Source organism: Acipenser ruthenus, chromosome 32, assembly GCF_902713425.1.
Source record: "Acipenser ruthenus chromosome 32, fAciRut3.2 maternal haplotype, whole genome shotgun sequence".
NCBI classification, from domain to species: Eukaryota; Metazoa; Chordata; class Actinopteri; order Acipenseriformes; family Acipenseridae; genus Acipenser; species Acipenser ruthenus.
Genome location: NC_081220.1, coordinates 10,603,441 through 10,616,363, shown reverse-complemented (window position 1 = coordinate 10,616,363; position 12,923 = coordinate 10,603,441).

The following is a 12,923-nucleotide window of genomic DNA, read 5'->3' as shown; positions in this document are numbered from 1 at the left end:
CGTTGGCCGGCTGCTTTTGACCCCCAAGAGATACATTTTACTGAGAGAGTGCTGAGTTAATCTTGAGGTGAGCAATCTGTTGGTTCACTAGTGATAAAACTTTTTTAAAACATATTTTTTCCCTAAAGAGATACTTGTGCCTAGATCAACTGTGTTTCTAAAGTGAAGGAGTTGCTCTTGTACTTATTGGCTGACACATTGTCTTTTACAAGTGGGCGTAATTGTAGAATTACTTTGGTTTTAGCTCATTATGTGACCACCTTATTATTGCCTCATTGATAAGGTTATGTTTTGATATTGGGCATACAAAATGTTGAAACTGTTTATTCTACCACAGAAATATGGCAGCCGTATCCTCTCAAGATTACACTTGACACCCGCCCTGAGTCTGTTGATGACCTGAAAAGCATTTTGAAGGACAAGCTCAAGTTGGATGCAGACTTCAGCTTGCAGTACGAAGACCCTGATTTTGATGGAGAACTTATCTCCCTAGTGGACATTGATGAGTTGCCACAGAAAGCTACACTGAATCTTTTCATGGCAGAGGTGGAAACCAGTTCTATTTCAACTACAGACAGAGTTGCTGTCAGATGTGTCCTCTCCAGAGCGACTTAGTAGATGGCCGCCAGGTATTTTTCCCATGCCCACTTTTGCTTATGGGGTAGAATTGAAGCTCAGAGAAGGAAACACTGCCTTTGAAAGAAACTGAAAGTGTCTTCAGTTATCTAGAGATCAAAAGCATGACATCCTAGAGAAACTTGCAGCTACTATTTACAGTTTCAAAGCTTACCCGAGTGACAGAGAGTTATCAAAATCAGCTGAAGCACTTGTTTCCAAACACCCTGCCTGAAAGAGCTTGGATCTGAGACTGGCTGGTATGGATGGAAGAACAGCATAAAATACAAATTGGGTAACTACAGAACCAAGTTGAGGAGTGCAGGATGTCAGCAGTGTAAACGCAGGAAAAAGAAGCAGAAGTAATCCAGAGAATGAACCATCGCATTCAAACATAAAGAGACCCAAGCGTGCTGAAGTGAACTTTTTGCCTGACTTCCCCAAAGGACAGGACATGGCAAGTCTTGAAAGACAGAGGCTGGAGATAATCCAAGAAGTTCAGAAGACTGAGAAAACCCTACCCCTCATCGATAGGATGATGCAGACAACATTTGTCCTGCGGCGGCAGGAGGTAGTCACCAAAAGACCACCTGTGAGAGATATCCTTGAGCGCTGGCTGGCTCTACATTTGGAGTCGCAGGTAAAATTGCACAGCTTTGTTTTTTCAGCAATATTTTGTTTTTCCAGATAATATTAATTAAATAACTTGTCTTGAATACTGTCACTTGTCTGTCGTTTCTGTGTGTAGGTGTATGCAGAGTTCCAGCGGATTACAAACCAGAACTTGCCAAACATCTTTTATGAAGAGCTTGACCGCCACACTCTTCGCTTGATGACCTTATACCGACAGATGGCATCAAAGACAGGAAAGACATCTGATGCTTTGGCTGACATTCTGAGGATTCATGATCTACAGGTAAGATGGTCAATGCATACTTCACTAGGTCACTGCATATCTAAAGATGGGAATCAGACCTGGGTCAAAGTAAATCAAGCATAATCTATTTGACTCAGGTCTGGTTGAATACTTGTACGTTGTTATCACTTTAGTGATCTGAGGGTTCATGTACTGGTGAGTTTGTGCATGATGTATCCATTCTAACTATTCACAAGATTTGTGTGCCAGGTAGACGAGTATGACCCAATATGAAGGTCAACCCTAAGCCCTCCTGCCCTGTGGAGATCTGAAAGGATACGTAGGTAATATGCTAGCAGCTCCACATAGACCTCTGATAGGCTAGTTGGAATGTATGGCATATTGCTGTCACCTGCCAAATCTTGTCAGATCTCCAGAGTGCATAGGGCGTGAGGGCTTGGGGTTGATGTTGAGATTAGACCTATGTCTCAAAATGGATTTGGGATAATTATCTCTTCAGAACCAACATGATGTCCGTGCCCTTCCTGTGTTGCTGCGCGAGGTCGTCTCAGGATTTTTCAAGACATGCAGGGTTAGTTTTTTGCCCCTCTGGTGTGTGTGTTGATTGTGCGCATTTCCAATTTGTGATTGTTATACAGCATGTTTTTAAAGCTATTTCAGTCACTAAAGTCTTAACCTTGGTCTTCTAAATGCTACTTTTCCTGTCATTTGTGCATTTCAGGTGGAGGATTCTGATGAGCCAGATGTTGGTGATGCACCTGTCGCCATCCTTACAGTCGTCAGTGACGACACAGAAAAGCCGATCCACTTCAACCCAATCAAGATTTCCATTGTCCTGGAGAGTGAAGTCATGGTGACCAACCTACCCAGACTGGCTGATGCTTTCCTGGTAATGTTCGGTCTGATCTATGCTACGCTCCCCTGCCTCCAGAGCCCGCTCCTTCTCCACCCTTGCTCCGCAGTGGTGGAATGACCTTCCTACAGATGTCAGGACTGCCCAGTCCCTGACCACATTCCGGCGCCTCCTTAAGACTCACCTCTTCAAACAGCACCTGTAGAACTCCTCTGTTTGTATCCTGGGACACAATCACCCTTCATGTAAATGTGCTTTATTTTGCTCTTATCTGCCCCCTACTATAATGCATTTAATCCTGTACTTCAGAATACTGTAATCTGCCAAGTGTTTAACCTGTAGTACTTTGTATTTAATCATATCCTGATGTAACTATCACTATTATCTGCTGTATTATTGAATTGTGGTTTGTCACACTTGAACAAAATTTATTGTATTTCTTGCTCTTATTGTATTACTTGTATTGTAACACTTGAAATGTATTTGCTTACGATTGTAAGTCGCCCTGGATAAGGGCGTCTGCTAAGAAATAAATAATAATAATAATAATAATAATAATAATAATAATAATAATAATAATAATAATAATAATAATAATAATAATTCAGAAAATCCTGCTGGGCCTAGAAGATGGGAAACTTAAGCCAAGACTGCAGGCTTTGAAGAAAGACTTGCTGATACATGTGTAGTGATTGACCAAAGACACGATCCGCCTGGGTTCTGGTGGATGCATTATTTTTATACTGTGGAAGACATTTTGAGTTTGCAGCCAGTGTATGAGTTTCATTTATCTTATTTTCTTGTGATCTTAGTTAGGGCACTGAAAGAGCTGTTATGGTAGCTGGAATACAGAACAAATCCTGAGTTTTTGTTTTCTAACAGGGAAAGCAAATTTTCCAGGCCACAGAAGTGTTTTACTTTAGTCATATGGCCTAAGGCGGGCGAGTGGAAGGTGAAGGTGACGTAACAGAATTGTTGTAATACAGTTGTGGGCAGCACCTATGAGCCCAGCTTTAGTTTGTTGATAATCATTTGATGCAGTTGATTCTACTTAATATAAATTTTTAGGTTGCTCACATACTCTGCCAACATGCTTCTGGTGAGCTTTTTCTAGAGAATTTCTATTGTTGAAAAGCACTAAGATCATGGTAAATGTTTTTTTTTTTTCTCAGAGACTATCAACATCTGGAAGCAGAGGCAACCTCAAAATGGTCATAGTCATTTTCTGAATCCCAAATAGACCCCTACCTCCTATGTAGATCTGAGTAACAACCCCACCCTGCCTTTACCATTTTTTACCATGTTTACATTTATCCTAGCATCTCTATGAGAGTATCTAGGGAGTAGGGGCTTGGCAATGATTTGGGATTCAGAGAGACAGGATCACTTAACCTCTTTTCACACTACAAAGCAAAGTTGCACTGTGTAAAGTAACAGACCTCTCAAATACTTTATGTGGTTATGACACCATTATTGCACCTTTGTTAAACAGAATTTTCAAATTGTTATCGTTACAATAAAACATTCTTCATGTTTTAATTATGCATTTGAACATGTTTTTTATTTTTTTTTATTTGGGGTAACTTTATATATTGCATGTATTATTTAGTTTGAGTTAGTGCTACTCAATTAAACTCCGGTAATCACTTGCCTAAAAAAAAATTGATTAACCGTACAATTGCCTTTTGAGTTTCACTAAGTTATATTTTTTAATTTACATTGAAGTTACCACAACTTAAAATGTTAAGTAAAGTGTAAGAAAATAAATCAGTAAGCGGAACACAAACACATTAAGTTATGACGACATAATATGTATACATTAAGTGCACTTCAAATGGGAAGTTGTGGTTAATTCAATGTATTGAGTTTTAATTAGCAAAATAATTGAGTTCATCATCATACTATTTTAAAGTATAGTTTAACTTTAAAGTTATATTAACTAAGAATAGTAAGTACTGTATACATTTTCATTTTAAGTTTCATTACTCAAAAAATCAAAGGCAATCAGTTGCCTCATTTTTTTTGAGTTAGCAGAACTTATCGGGGTTTACAGTGTGGCTCTATATATTTGTTGTAAGCGACAATGAGACCAGGTGTACTGTCTTGCATTAGGATGCAGACACCTCCAGACATCAACCAGGCCACTGAAATGAAAAACTGCAGCTAATTCACTTGAGGATTGGGGATTGGGTTCCTCATTGTTTCTATCCATTGTAAAATCAATAGTGCAGTTAAAATCTCCTCCTCCCACCACCACATCATCATTATCAATACTTAAAAGAGCTTGCTTTAATTTAGTAAAAATTGAAATGCGTTCCCTCCCTTTATTTGGTGCATAAATATTAATAAAAACAAATACAGTACCACCCAACCTTGTTATTACTTTTAGTAACCTCCCTTTTTCAATTTCTTCAGTCTAAAATTGTTGCTCCTAGGCTGGGCTTAAATAAAATTGCCACTCCTGCACTGGTGCTTGAGCCGTGGCTCAGCACACACGGCCCCCTCCACTCTGCCAGCCACGCCGCCTCATTCTCCCTGTCTGAGTGCGTCTCTGCAGCAGAGCGACCCCCGCCCGCTTCTGCTCTAAAAACTCACAAAGCTGCGCTCTTTTAAAAGACTATCTGCAGCCATTCACGTTAAAAGAAATAAAAATGCACTTTTCCATAGCGGCTAAAAAATATAAAACTGACAGAATAAAACAAGCAACAATAAAAAAATTCTGAAAAGAACTATCCATTATAAAATTATTGTTTAGCAACATTAGCGATCTTTTTCTTAATTATTTGTACATATTTTTTGAGACGGTACCTTTTTTTCTGGTCAAACTCCTCTAATGTTGCCTTTCGTGTGACGATGTGTGCGGAGTGGAGGAATAATCTCAAATTGGGGAAGAAGTTTTCAATGTCAACACCCCTTTTCCCTTTTGTACTCTCCATAAAGAGTTTAAATTCATCTAGGGTATACATTTTTCCCCCTGTTAACGAGTTGGCTATCAGGGATGTCAGAGATAAGCGAGGAGTCAGAGAGCTCCCCCTCTATTTCCTCTGCTCCGTCGTCCACGGCTGCCAGCTCCTCCGCGCCGCTCTCCTCTCCTCCTCCCAGGACAGCCACAACCGTCAACGCTGCCTCTGCCTCCGCTTGCTGGGGTTGAGAGAGAAGAGCGCTGCACAGCGCCGGGTTGTAAGCCTATCGCCGTGCCGCTCCCCTCTCCCTCCATGTCAGGAGGGACAGACACCCCTGCCTGAGACTGCAGGCTCCCCTCCAGCACAGGCTCGGGGCTCTGCTCCGTTCCCCTCTCGCAGTTAGGCAGATCTGCAGCTTCTTTCTTTTTCTTTTTTTTTAGCTACCATCACAAACGCCTCATCATTTTCAGTAGCTTCATTTTGTGACGAACCGTGGCTGAGTCTCTTCAGCCTCGGCTGTGGTGTGGGCGGCTTCATCCCGTTCGGCGGCTCCCTGGTCTCTGCAGACTCCGGCTGGCGCTGCGATGGGGGAGCAGCCTCATCCTCCCGCTCACCCCCAACATCCCCAGCCTCCTCCCTGCCATCAGTCCCCTGCTCCTGCCTTTCCTCGTTTCTGTTTTTTCTCGGGCAGGCTCTCCTCTGGCATCGGGCAAGCAGCTAACCCCATGTCGGCGTCTGAGAGCCCCCAGCCCTCCAGAGTGAGATCCCATAACGGGACCTACACACACAAAACACTTCTCTATACACGGTAAAATACAAACAAAGCAACGAAACAAAGATATATAAACGAACTCAACAATTAACAAATAAATATAGAAATTTGCAAAAACAATCTTCTACCGCACCAGCGTTCAAAACGCTACCGCCTCTCTGCAAGCTCCACCCACAATCCTCCGCGTGAAAGAGAGAGACTTTTTTGATTTTTAAGATCCTTTATTAAATCATTGCAATTAAAGTCCATTCTATAACAATAATAAGGTAAAACACGATTAAGATACTTGCTGGCTCCGGGGATCAGCCGAAACCTCCCAGCGCAACAGCATAAAAACCTAAGCAGTGTTTTTCCTGTAAAAACAGATTATTAGCAAAGTAATAAAAACACTGTAAAACAATAAAACCAAATATAAATTAAAACTAGAAGTTAACCAGCAGCTCTCCCTCCTCACTCAATGAGCACAAGGTGTCTCCCACACACCACCTCTCCTGAAAGCCCTCCAGATTACTGACCATTTTAAAATAATTAAAATCCACCATGAACCGGCTGATTGCTAAAATACGAAACAATCGGACAACATCCGTTAGTCCTGCCTCTGAAATCTTATTTTTCCTGGATTTTAAAATGGCCAATTTTGCCTGCCCTAAAATAAAGTTAATTAAAACACTCATATTCCTTGCTTTAAAACTATAGGGGAACCTAGAAATAAAAATCTCCTTGCTAAAAGCTTGCAGGAGATGAAAGAATGACCCTAGCCTGACACAGTCACTGAACGTGTGAAACACTGGCCCTGTCCACACTACATAACCGATCTCGAGAACCGTACTCCAAACCGCTCTAATTAATCCAGCTCAAAGTGTCCACACTGAAGTACCGTTTCATGTTTAGTCAGGCTTAATGCGTACACACACCATTAGAATAGTTCAGTTACAATTCCCAGCAGCGCAACGAACCGTGGACATTAATACGATAGTATCCCACCATGCACTGTATTTTATTTTAAAATAATGTGTTATGCCCCATATTAACAGAGGTCCATATTGCATAAATGAAATATAACAAGTATTGTGGAAAAAGTAAATCCAAACACACACACACACACACACACACACACACGTAGGGCTTGAAGTTTTCAGGTTTTATTTTTAATCAGGTGAAGTCCCTTTAAATAAATTGAGCTGATTCTGTTTTATAATTAAACTCAGAAAAAGCTGTTAATTACAAAACAATCTTTGTTTTTAACTTCATATCTTGCCTGAGCCTAATTCTGATCCTCTTAATTTTATTTCAAACAAAGCTGACAAATTACGTAATTTGTTCATCCCCGATCCTACCTTTAACTCGCATTTCATGTTTGCAGTCGCCTAATTTAACGCTGTGTTTTTGTTATTTATTTATTTATTTATTAATTAGCAGACGCCCTTATCCAGGGCGACTTACAGTCGTAAACAAAAATACATTTCAAGGATCACAGTACAAGTAATAATAGAGTTAAGAGCAAGATAAATACAATGACTTTGGTTCTAGCAAGTATAAGTACGATTCAAGAAAAAAACGATTTTCCCCACTAGTTTAACAGAGATGTCCTGAAAGATTTTTTGAAGCATAAAAATGAATACGTAGTGCGGCGTGTACACTCATAGCAACTCCTTCGGGCGCCTGCTCTGAGTATTTAGCCAAACATACCACAAAGCATTTTGGGATATTGCAGGATACACAAAAAATGTAGTTTGGTATTACAGCGTCCACACTTCTGATAAACCGCACTACCTGATGCGATCTAATTTAGAACCGGACTCGAGACTACCTCCTGAGGTGGTCTCGAATCCGGTTCTCGAGTACGATATTAAATGCTGCATAGTGTGGACGCAAACCGTATTTAGCACTTTTAAGCCGGCTTAAATGCAACTAATACGGTTTAAAGGCATAGTGTGGACAGGGCCACTGTCTCCTTCTCCTCACAGAATCAGCAGTCCACACTGATGCTGGGGTCCAGTCTGTGGAGGAACCATCCCGTAGACACAGCACTCCACTGCAGGTCCCCTGCTCTTTTTGTTAAGGGCAGTTTGTACAACAGCCTCCACACTGGCTCTCTTTCTTTAGCTACCTGCAAATAGCTTTTGTGTCTACAAGCCCTTTTAGCTGCTTGGACTGGACTGTTTTAACATGCAGCTAATATAGTTTTTTCCCCTCTACTGTGTGGAGATCTATATTTTTAACTCTCTCCTCTTTCCCTATTCTCGCTCCTTCCCCGACCTCTTTCTCACCTAAATACGGGGATAAAAAAACTATAGGGAAAAAGGGTTCCCCTCCCTGACCCCCCCAGCTAGCCCCTCCCCCAATGCCTCCTTGAGTTTCGGGGGAGAGAGAGTTCTTCAGCTCATTAATCATTCTCTCAGCCAGCCTCTCCGAGTGCCAGCCCAGCCGCCTGGCCAGCTGAGCCGCTGAGATCCAACAGGGGAGGACTGACACGATCAGGTGGGCCCTTAAGAAAACTGGCACACAGCACCCCCGACTGAAAGAACTGAATGGGAAAAAGGGTATTAAAGAAGAGGGGCTCCTCTAGTAATGACTATCTCTCTCCAGTGAGCACCTTCCTCAGCATACAGGAGCATACAGGAGCCTTTTCACTGCCTGCAGTCTGAAGGCTGCCACCCTGCTGGCAATACTGACCAGGCCTTGCCCCCCTTCATCAATGGGGCGGTACAGAACTGACGGCCTCTGCCAGTGTCTCCCGCTCCAGAAGAAATCCAGCAATATCCTCTGAATCTCCTCTACCATTCCCAGTGGGGGGTCCAGATACGACAGCTTGTGCCATAACATCGAAGCTACCAAATTGTTGATGACCAGGTCACTCCTCTTGTATGACAGCTGAGCAAGCAGCCTCACCTTATCCACCAGGCCCTCCCAGTTCATCTGCATGAACAGCTCTGTTCCAAAGAACACCCCCAGCACCTTAATCCCAGTCTTGTCCCACTGCAGGGCCTGAGGCAGTGTGTGGGGCCCCCCCTCCTGCCAACCGCCTGACAGGAAGGTGTTGCATTTTGCCCAGTTTATCCGTGCTGAAGATGCTCTCTGAAACACTGCCAAGCTCTCCTTCAGGGCCTGGACGTCCCCATCACTGCACACAAACACATTCACATCATCAGCGTAGGCCGATACTTTCACAGAGACAGGGACGGGTGAGGCAGGCACAGCCCAGCCAGACAACCTGCCCCTCAGAAGATGCAACAGTGGCTCTATAGACAATGAATACAGCATGCCAGACAGAGCACAGCCCTGTCTAATGCCCCTGCTCACTGAGAAAGGTTTGCTTAACCCTAATCTTTAAAACACTAAAAACATTCGAGTATAAAAGCTCTATGTAGGAAATAAAAACGGCCAAACCCGAAGACACTCAGGACTTTCACAAGGTAGGTGTGGTCGACCCTATCAAAAGCCTTCTCCTGATCAAGGGAGACCAATCCCAAATTAAAATGACATGTTTCACTCAAAGTTAAAGCATCTCTAATTAAAAACAGGTTATCAAAAATAGATCTTCCTGGGATAAAATAACTTTGATCTTTGTGTATTACTGTACTTAAACACTTTTTAAGCCTATTTGCGAGACATTTGGAAATGATTTTCGAATTGACACATAACAGTGAAACAGGTCTCCAGTTCTTTAAAAGGCAGAGGTCTCCTTTCTTGGGCAGCAGTGTGATCACTGCCCTGCGGCAGCTGAGAGGCAGTTCTTTTCTCTCCAGACTCTCCTTCAGCACCTGGAAGAAGTCTTCCCTGATCACCGCCCAGAAATGTTTGAAAAACTCAGCGGGGAGGACGTCTATCCCAGGCGCCTTCCTGCTGGAGAGCTGTGTCATTGCAGTGGTCAGTTCCTCGAAGGTCATATTTCACTTGTAACTTGTTTGTTTTATTGTTCCTACTAACATAGGAATTAATAGTATCTAAAATAAAATAAAAAAACACATCAATTTACCAAAAACAGTGAAAATGGACATTAGAATAGAATTTCTCCAGACCTGTTCAATATTTCATTGCTTTCCATTCACAGAGGTTCAGTCTAATGAGACACTCTGTATCCTGCTGTGCTCTGTGCAGAACTCCACTGCAGTGTCTATGTCCTGGATCAGAGATGGAGTGTCACTCCACATAACACAGCTAGCACTGAGAGTGAACACTTCAGAGTATAATTTTGCCGGTGTGCCAGCAATCTAGTCAGCAATAACTCAACCCAGCCTGTCACCGCTTCACAATACTGCACTGAGGAACAAACACAAACAGACGTAAACATTTTATTAGCGTCTTACTAGAATATAAAACCATTTAAAAAGCTTTTGTTAACATGGTCAATACTGTTCCTTAAAGGAGCGCAAACTAACCATCTTTAAATTCCTCTCTTCTTATTATTATTAAGTTTATTAACATTATTACTGGGTGGCGTGGTGGTTAGCGCTGCTGCCTCCTCACAGCTCCAGGGTCCTGGGTTCGATTACGCCCTAGGAGGTCTGTCTGTGTGGAGTTTGCAGTTCTCCCCAATGTGTTTCCATTGTGAGTTTTCTACAGGTACTCCGGTTTCCTCCCACAGTCCAAAGACATGCTGGTCACTCGCTTGGTCACTCTAAATTTCCCTCTGTGTGAGAGTGTGTGTGTGTGTGTGCGTCTGTGTGTGTGTGTGTCTGTGTGTGTGTGTATGAGTGTGTGTGTGTGTGTGTGTGCGTCTGTGTGTGTGTGTGTATGCGTGTGTGTGTGTGTGTGTGAGTGTTTGTGTGTGTGTGTGTGTGTGTGTGTGGTGCCCTGCAATGGACTGTCGTCCTGTCCGGGGAGTAGTCCTGCCTTGCGCCGTGTCTGCCGGTTTGGGCTCCGGCTCACCGCGACCCTCTAGGATTAAGTGATAATGGATGGATGGAACATTATCACTACCCTCCCTCCCTTTAAAGGAGTGTTAACTAGCTAACTAACCATCTTTAAAATCTTCTCTTCTTCTTACCCTGTGCTGTAGGGAAGTGTGTCTAGTGGCTATTCCTCATCATTTGTAATTCCTCTGTGTGTGTTTTCTCTGTACAGACTCTGTATCCAGCTGGCTCAGCACTGAGCTGACCGTGAGAGTGCTGCTGTTCACACTGCTGACTGCAGCTCTGATCACAGTGTGTGTGTGGCTCTACAGGAACTGGAACAACCTCACCACACACGGGTACTGGAGCTATACTGTAGAACTGCCAGTGAAGCATGGAGGAGCATTGTGAAAACACAGAGAGAGAGAGGAGGGACAGTGGTGAAGCACATGGAAGCATTGTAAAAGCAGAGTTATTAATTAACAACAAAATATGTGGTGGTTTAAACAAGTTGTGCTCACAGATTCATGTTTAGAGTTTAACGGGATGCTAAGTTGTCTCCTCTGACAGGACTGATGAGAAACACCCCAAACAAACTGCAGATAAAATGAGCACTGTGTATGAAGAAGTGCAGACCTAGAAATCCATTTCACTTCAGTGATGCTAATAGTGTCTCACCAAAACCTTTTTATATACACTCAGTGTCTTCTTCAGTGTCAATTCAATGCCACTAGAAGTCTTTCTCAGTGTTGTCTTCAGTGTCAATTCAATGCCACTAGAAGTCTTTCTTTGTGAGTCTTCAGTGTCAATTCAATGCAAGTCTTTCTCAGTGTCTTCTTCAGTGTCAATTCAATGCCACTAGAAGTCTTTCTTAGTGTCTTCTTCAGTGTCAATTCAATGCCACTAGAAGTCTTTTTCAGTGTCTTCTTCAGTGTCAATTCAATGCCACTAGAAGTCTTTTTCAGTGTCTTCTTCAGTGTCAATTCAATGCCACTAGAAGTCTTTTTCAGTGTCTTCTTCAGTGTCAATTCAATGCCACTAGAAGTCTTTCTTAGTGTCTTCTTCAGTGTCAATTCAATGCCACTAGAGGTATCTCAGTGTCTTCAGTGTCAATTCAATGCCACCAGATGTCTTTCTTGTAATACCACGTTTGTACCACAAGAAGTCATCTGAGTAACTTTTAAAATAATTTACAAACAATTTTTGTGTTAGAATAATTGATGGACATTGGTCTTAACTTAAGAGTCTGCCTATAGTTTGAGCTTAAATCAATGATTGGTCAGAATATATATCCATCTCCCCTGCGATCCAAAGATTTAAAATATCGGTGCATTTGTCTATTTCCAAAATATTGGACACATATTAATATATATAAACATATTGATATATTATGTTTTTGCGTATTTGTGTGCGTGTCTGTTTGAGTATGCATGTGTTTGCATATGTGTGTTTACGTGAGTATTTGTGTGCGTGTGTTTGCATGTGTGTTTTTGTGAATGTATTTGCATGTTTGTGTGTGTTTGTGTTTGTGTGTGCATGTGTTTGCATATGTGTTTTTGTGAGTGTGTGTTTGGGTGAGTGTTTGTGAGTGTGCGTGTGTGTGTTTGTGTGATTGTATGTGCTTATGTGAGAGTGTTTGCGTGAGTTTTTGTGTGTGCGTATGTGTGCTATTTTCAATCAATCACTCTGAAGTGTATTATCCATCCACTATCAATAACCACTTAATCCTTTAGAGGGTCGTGGTGAGCCGGAGCCTAATCCGGCAGACACAGGGCAATGGAAGGCAGGATTACACCCTGGACGGGACGCCAGACCATCACAGGGCACCACATACACACACACACTCACACCGAGGGCAATTTAGAGTGACCAATCAACCTGAACAGCATGTCTTTAGACTGTGGGAGAAAACCTGAGTACCCTGAGAAAACCCACGCAAACACGAGGAGAACATGCAAACTCCACACACAGACCCCTAGGCTGGAATTAAACCCAGGACCCTGGAGCTGTGAGGCAGCAGCGCTAACCACTGTGCCGCCCCTGAAGTGTAGTATTATTATAATAATTT